This window comes from Camelus ferus, chromosome 28, assembly GCF_009834535.1.
Source record: "Camelus ferus isolate YT-003-E chromosome 28, BCGSAC_Cfer_1.0, whole genome shotgun sequence".
Classification (NCBI taxonomy): domain Eukaryota; kingdom Metazoa; phylum Chordata; class Mammalia; order Artiodactyla; family Camelidae; genus Camelus; species Camelus ferus.
In genome coordinates this window covers 6,018,198-6,026,011 of record NC_045723.1, presented here as the reverse complement: position 1 = coordinate 6,026,011, position 7,814 = coordinate 6,018,198, and positions in this window count along the sequence as shown.

The following is a 7,814-nucleotide window of genomic DNA, read 5'->3' as shown; positions in this document are numbered from 1 at the left end:
TTAGGAGCGGTTTCTCTTTCTTCAAGCCTATTTTCATCTGGATGATAGGAAGTTTTTGCACAAAGTGGGCACCAGATCTTAGCTGAGAAAACTTGATAGAACTGACTCTGAAATGATCTTTTAAGCTCGTGTGGCATGGATTAAATTCAAGGGTACAAATAAACAGCCATGTCCAACTGGGTTTCTGAGAAGCACCTGCACACGCCCCCGTACACGTCAGTGCTCAGCGGGTTTCACGGGCGTTCCCACCTGTGACCCAACTGCAGTTCCCTCGTGTTAACGTGAGGTTTTCCTTCTCTTGAAGAAAACAAAATACCTGCTAGGCTGTAGACACACAGCAGTTGGTTCTAGAGCTAAACTTTGATTAGAGTTTCTTCAATAAAATTGTCAGTAAATGTGATCTCGTTGGATGGAAACAATTTGCAGGCTCATGATCAATCTGAGGGGCACAGGGCAAGATGCAAGTGTGATGTTTGGGAAAAGTTTGTAACCAAGTTAAGCTGCCACATTTCTGGGACGCATCAATGGGGGAAAATCACATGGATTTGAATCAAATCATTCAATTTTGGTTTCAGCTAGAGCTTATAAAGTTTTTTCTTTATTGAAGTATAGTCAATGTTTCAGCTAGAGCTTATAAAGTTTTTTCTTTATTGAAGTATAGTCAATGTACAATGTTAATTTCTAGTGTACAGCATTAATTTAAACACGTGTATATTCCTTTTCGTATTCTTTTTCATTATAGGCCATTACAACATACTGAATATAGTTCCCTGTGCTGTACAGTAGGACCTGGTTATTCATTTTATTTATAGTGATTAGTATCTACAGATCCTGAACTCCCAATTTATCCCTTCCCACTCCCTTTCCCCCCAGTAACCATGTTTGTTTTCCATGTCTGTGAGTCTCTCTCTGTTTTGTAAATAAGTTCATTTGTGGGCTCTTTTTTTTTTTTTTTTTTAAGATTCCACATACAAGTGACATCATACAATATTTGTCTTTCTCTTTTTGGCTCACTTCACTTTGAATGATGATCTACAGGTCCATCTATGTGGCTGCAAATGGCCTTATTCTTTTTTATGGCTGAATAGTATTCACGTGTGTGTGTGTGTGTGTGTGTGTGTGTGTGTGTGTGTGTGTGTACAGCACAATTTCTTTATCCAGTCCTGGACACTTAAGCTGCTTCCATGTCTTGGCTATTGTAAATAGTCCTGCTATGAACACTGGGGTGCAGGTGTCTTTTTGAATTACAGCTTATTCCTGGCGTATGCCCAGGAGTGGGACTGCTGGGTCACAGGGTAAGTCTATTTTTAGTTCTCATAAAGTTGTGATACTCTCCAATCATCAGGCTTTTTCTGAGTCCCTATCGTGTGCCAAAAATTCTTAGAGGGCATTAGTGGCAGGGAGGTGTGGGGGACAGGGGCGAGTAAGACACCGCCTGTGTTCCGGATGCTTCCAGCCTGTTGGTTAAGGCAGGCAGGTTGATGGAATTGTCAGCACCTTGGGGAAGAGGGGCTGTGAGGTGGCAAAAGCGGTACCAGGTGGCTGGAGACACAGCCCTACCTGCCCTCACTCACTGCGTGCCGGGGGCTGTCCTGGGCCTTGGGTCTGTCACCTCACGGCAACTTTATAGCGTTTGTTGCCTTAATTTGTGGAGTGAGAAACAGGTTCAGTTTAAGTAACGTGTTCAAATCATACACGGGAGAGCAGGCCAGACTGCTCTGGCTCATGATTCCAGGTGGCTGCAGGGCTCTGAAGTGTTTGGGTTCCTCAACTGTTGTATCCATCATTTGTAACTTGAATCACAAGTAATCTGTAATTTGTGTAAGTACTGAAGTTAGTGAATGGTTTAGTATGTGTATGTGTGTACGTGCACAGGCTCAGGGAACCCTGTGACGATGATTAGGTGATGCTTTTCCACGAGCTTTCTTTAGTGGGAGAAAGGAGCCGGCCGGTGCCCGACCCGGGCTTGGCCGGGGAAGGCCCTCTGTGCGAATCGTCCTTGTTGCCACCACTGATCTTCCCCCTCCCGTGCCCCCTTCCTTTCTGTCCCCAGGCCAGGGGTTACTGCACAGTGGCGACCACGGGCTCTGCTACCTAGGGAAGGATTTATGGCTGAGGATGATTAGTTCCCTGTAGCCAAAGACGCTTCAGAACACACAGTTGGACAAAGTTGGTTTTATTGACCCATCGAATGAAGGGAGTCACATGCCCTGGGGAGTCTCAGTGCGAGGGTGTTAGGATTTAGAGGATTTAGGCTTTTGTTTGGGGCTTGGAGGGAGGGCTCAAGGAAGCGGGGCTTTCTTCTGGATTGGATGTTGTCAGGAAGCAGGAGAACCCTGTGATCAGGCACCTTGATGTTCACGGAGAAGAACGGAGTGAGGCTAAAGGCTGGGATCCATAAAGAAGCGGTGGTCTCGGGGTCGGGGGGCACATGGGTCCGCTTTAGGGTTTGGATGATGTTCGTGTTTTGTCTGTGTTTTATGGAGACGTAAGTCAGGGAATCATCTGATGTTTGCCATCACAGTCGCAAAGTGGCCTTGTCTGATGGTGTCCTGGGAAGTTGTCGGGGATCCACAGGAGAACACAGCAGCCTCGCCGTGGGTGCCAGGCCAGCTCAGAGCAACCCAGGCCAGGCCATCAGTTCCCACTGCCAGGGGCTGTGTGTCTCTCTCAGGGTGCGCTCACCCCAGGATTAGAGGGCCTGGATGTTCTGTGACCAAGTCTTCCCTTCTGTTTGATTAACAGGCACTGAGCACTTCCTGTGTCCTGAGCGTGGGGTGGAGGGACAGGCCACAGACACCCCGTGCTGTGGCTCCAGCCTTCAGAGGCTTCTTCGGTGCCATGACGGTGCCTCGGGCCTTCTCAAATGCCTGACTTCGCTCACTTCCTGTCACACTTGGCGGCTGATGCAGCCGGATTTAGGGCTGTGCCAGCCTTCACTCTCTACTGCCCCAGCCGTCAGAGGATGCTTGTGACCTGGGCTCAGTGCCTTTGCCTTTTTAGTAACCGGGCTGTATTGCAGGACAGCAAAACACTGCAATATAGCCTCACATTCAAATGTGCCCGAATTGATTTCTACAGACAGACATCTGTAATGATGCTCTGGGAGGGATGGAGGTGTGGTGGTTAGCGTGGGCGGTGGGGTGGGTGGAGCTCAGAGGGGCAGGGAAAAGGAAGGTCTTCCCTGGAAAGGCCACCCCAGGGTTCTGTGGACAGTGCCTTCTGCAGACTGGGTGAATCAAGTAAGTTCAGCATTGAAACCCCATTCTCTTGTTCGACCACTGAGAACATCTCTGCTCAGCCGTGAGGTGGGAGAGGAGCCACCTTTCCGGGGATGGAAGCCCCATCTGCCTGCATCTCTGTCGGCCTCGGCCCCTGAATGTCTCTGTGATGACAGAGGGAGTGCCCAGGTTCAAGGGCATTCCAGCCTGAGCTTCAAACGGAGTTGTGCTCATCCTCATTTAATTTCAGAAGCTGTGGGTCTCCAGTCCCTGATGAGTTCAGTTCAGATCAGAACCCTGATCCAAGTTTAGCTCTGCTTGGCCCCTGTTCCTGGGCCAGCCCTGCTGCCTTCTGTTTGTCTGCAGACCCGTGAGAAGCCATCACGAGGTGGCAGCCCACAGGGAGCACAGGCGTGGTCGAGAACAGCGCTGCCCAGGGGGAAACTGAGCCGCATTTGTAATTGTGAATGTCCTGGTAGCTGCACTACAGAGGTAAAAAAAACAACAACAAAAGCAAAAAACAAAAACAGACAAAAAAACTAGGACAAATAAATTTTAATAAGGTATTTAACCCAACAAATCTATTTTTTTACCTGTAATCAATATTTTACTTTTTTTGGTGCTAATTCTTCAAAATGCCGTGTATATTTAACTTCAGTACATCTCATTTTGGACTACTTTTTTTTAAGATTGTATTTTTTTTTTTTTTTTGGTGTAGGAGTTTTGCATTATTTTTATTTAAAAAAAACTTAATGGAGGTACTGGGGATTGAACTCAGGACCTTGTGCACATTCAGCACGCGCTCTACCACTGAGCTATGCCCTCCCCGCCTCAAGAGCCACATTTCCAGTGCTCAGTAGCCACACGTGGTGAGTGGTCACAGGACTGGGGGATGCGGCTCTAGAAGTGAATGGGGACTCTGGTGGTGTCCTTGTTCTGGCTTCTTAAAGGCCCCTTTGATTTCCGGAAGCAAGCCTCGGTTCCCTTGTGGCCCTCGATGTTTCTGAGAGCCCACAGAGAGCTGAGTCAAAGGGAAGGCTCCCCACTGGGGTCCCCTCAGTTGCCCCAGTTTGAACTGAGACTTTGGTGCCTCCAGCAGATGACCTTTTTGGCCTTATATGTGACCTTCATTCCAGAAAAGAGGGCACCTTTCAGCTTCTAAGTTAAATGATTATTTTAGTTGAGATGTACTGTTTTTTCTGAGAGAGGTAAGTAAGATGGAGAGAGTAACCTTGATTTGGAATTCCGTTCTTCCGCTCACTACCTCTGGACAGGTTCACCTGTAAGCCTGGATTTCCTCAGTGTATAACATGAGTATAAAAATGTACCTTTTAGGGTTATTTTGAGGATGAAATGACTAGTTCATGCTGAGTGTTGAGAGCAGTTTGTTGACACAGCACATAATAAATGTTCCATCCCTATTAGACTGCTGTGGACTTGTTTTCTAGACTTCCTTGGGCCTCAGAATTAAGAGCATTGGGATGTGCAAAACAGCTTGCTGAAAATAATCTGCGGGTGCAGTGGCTGGGGACACCATGAACTGAGTCATAGGTGCCTGGGGGTTCACTACTGTCTGCTTTTGGACGTGCGATATTTTCCATAATAAAATTTTTCTTCAAATGGCCTGCCAGCTTTTTGTTCTGAAATTTGATGAAAGAAAAAAATTGTTAACAGTAATTTTAGATGCCCCTTTGAAGTGCCACATAGGATTGTTGAGGGATGTGTGTGTGTGTGTGCATGAGGGAAAGCCTCGAAGTGTAGGTGGTCATTTAGCTGCATCTTAAAAATTTTTTTTTAATTGAAAAAATTTTTTCAGCTTTATTGGGGTATAATTCACATATCATACAATCCCCCCTTTGAAAGCATACAGTTCAGTGGTTTCTAGTATATTCACAGGGTTGTGCCTCTGTCACCACAATTCTAGAACATTTTCGTCAACCCGAAGAGAAACCCTTCGTCCATTAGCAGCCACTCCCTGTTTCCCCCCAGTGCCTTCCCCAACCCGTTCCCCCCGTCCTAGGCAACCGTGAATTTACTTCCTGTCTCTATAGATTCGCCTGTTCTGGACACTTCAAATAAATGGAATCATAGAGGATATGATCTCTTGTGTCTTTTATTTAGCATAATGTTTCAGTTCTTGAAGCACGTGTCAGTACTTCATTCTTTGTTATTGCTGAATGACACTGTATGAGTAAGCCACATTTTATTTATTCATCAGTTGATGGGCATTTGGATTGTTTCCACGTTTTATGAATAATGCTATGAACATTCAGGTACATTCAGGACATATGTTTTCCTTGTCTCCTTGTCTGTGTGTTTGTTCTTCTGTTCATCCCTTCTTTGGATTTAAATTAAAAACATTTAAGCCTACCATCCTAATTTCTCTCTCTCTCTCTTTTTTTTAAATATACATTTTAGTGACTTAAATATGGTGGCTCTGGTTGCTGAATCTTGAAGGAAGGGTAAGAGCCACCAGGCAGACAGGTGGTGGGTGGGGGAAAAGTGACGTGGAAAGACACACTGCAGAGAAGGGGAACAGCATGTGCAAAGACGGGGAGGGGGGTCTTAGCGAGGACCCGGTAGGCAGGTAACCTTGAGGAGCTGTGCGTGGGTGACAGCTATTGCTGGGGAGAAGGTGAGAGAAGGGAAGGCAGGAACCACTTACTGAGGGGCCATGTTCTCTGTAGCTGAAGACTTTGACTTTCATCCTGACAGTGGAGAGGGCTGGCCAGTCATTGCTGGCTGCAGGCAGGAGCGTGGGATGAACAAGGCAGAGTCTGGGTCAGAGAGATCAGTAACAAGTCCATAGAAAAAGTTCAGAAGGGCTTCCCAGTGTATTTGAAGTCTTTTTGTTTGTTTTTTTAAAGGCTGGTAGAATGTTTCCTTTATATTTTCAGGACACAGCAAGTCTGGGTTGTGAAAGATATTCTACTGCCAGGAAACACTTTCCCACGTGGGTAATTTTTTCTGAGTGTCTCTAGTTACCCCAGGGGCAGGAACTTTGGCACTTCCTAAATCCAGTTACCTTCAAAGTATTTCCGTTAAAATGGTCCATTGTTTAGAAATCCCACAAACACAGTGTGATACGCAGTGGAAGGAAGAAGTAGAATTCGTGGGAAGGAGACACAGTTACTATCTGCAGAGTAAGATCAGCCTTCCTGTCCATTTTGGAGTTGCATTATATCCTTTAAATAAATCCCATTTCTGCTTAATTTAGCCAGAACCAACTTCTGCTGTTTACATCTAAGAATCTTGACTGATACCCCAGTCAATAAGAAAATCACTAAGGGCTGGACAGTGAAACAGGTAATTTACCAAAGAGGAAGTGCTCATGGGTAATAAACACCTGGAAAACATTCTACCTCGCTAACAATGAACACAAAACACATCGAAAGTAAAATGGTAATAACCAGATGCCTTTTTCTGGCCTATAAAAATTAGCAAGTAATGTGATCAGTTATGTTGCAGAGGGCATGGTGAGACAGACTCTTTAAGATCGCTGGTAGGATTGCAAACTGGTCTAATCTTTATGGGGATTTTGGGGGCAATTATTTACCAAGAATCGTCAAATAAATGAGTCCCTTTTAGTCATGTCCAGGAATCTAGTCTGAGCAAATACTTAAGAAATGTAGATAGAAATTTATGCACAAAGATGTTCATACAAATGTTTTAATCTAAGAAACATTAGAAAGTTGAATGACACAAATCAGTTAAGGTGGGACGTAAGGAGATGTTATGCAACCATTAAGAAAGGTTTGTAAGGAACTAAAGATAAAGGAACAGCTTTATGGAATAGTATTGAATGATAAATTAATCCAAAATTATTGACTGACATATGTCAGTCATGATCTAGTCGGGAAGGTTAATCATTCCAGGCATTTCAAGCAAAGGGAATTTATTATGGGAAATGCTTCAGAGGAGACAGAAGGGCAGAGAGTCAATCACTGGGTTGAAGGTACTCAGACATGAACGTCGGCTACAAACCACTGCACTCCCAGGGCTGAAGAAGGTGGTGTTATTAGAACCCACAAGCAGGGCACTTGGTGGAAGCTAGAACCACAGAGGAGATGTAGCCACTGCTGGAAAATTCCTCCCCAAAGCAGAGAGAGAGAGAGAGCAATTAACGCCCTTCTTCCCACCCTCCAGTCTTTTGTCAGTGCCTCTCATCAGCCAACTAGCCAAAGCCAGCTGGCAGTGGAGCCAAGGGCAGGAAAAAGATGAGAGTAGACAGGTGGACAGTGACTGCCACAGAGGATGGCCTTGGCCAGATGAGAACTGTGCATTTTAAATGATGTTAGAGGGTAGGTGTAGCTCAACTGGCAGAGTGCATGCCTAGCCTACACAAGGTCCTGGGTTTGATCCCCAGCACCTCCCCTAAAAGTAAACAAGTAAACCTAACTACCTCCCCCACCAAAAATATAAATAAATTTTTAAAAAATGATGTTAAAAGTTAAAGTTTTCTGATGGGATTATATATGACTTTTATTTTCATATGTTTTTCTGTACTTCCTAAAGAACCCAAACAATATATATGTATTTTAATTGAAATACAGTTGATTTACAATGTTGTGTTAGGTTTAGGTGTACAGAATA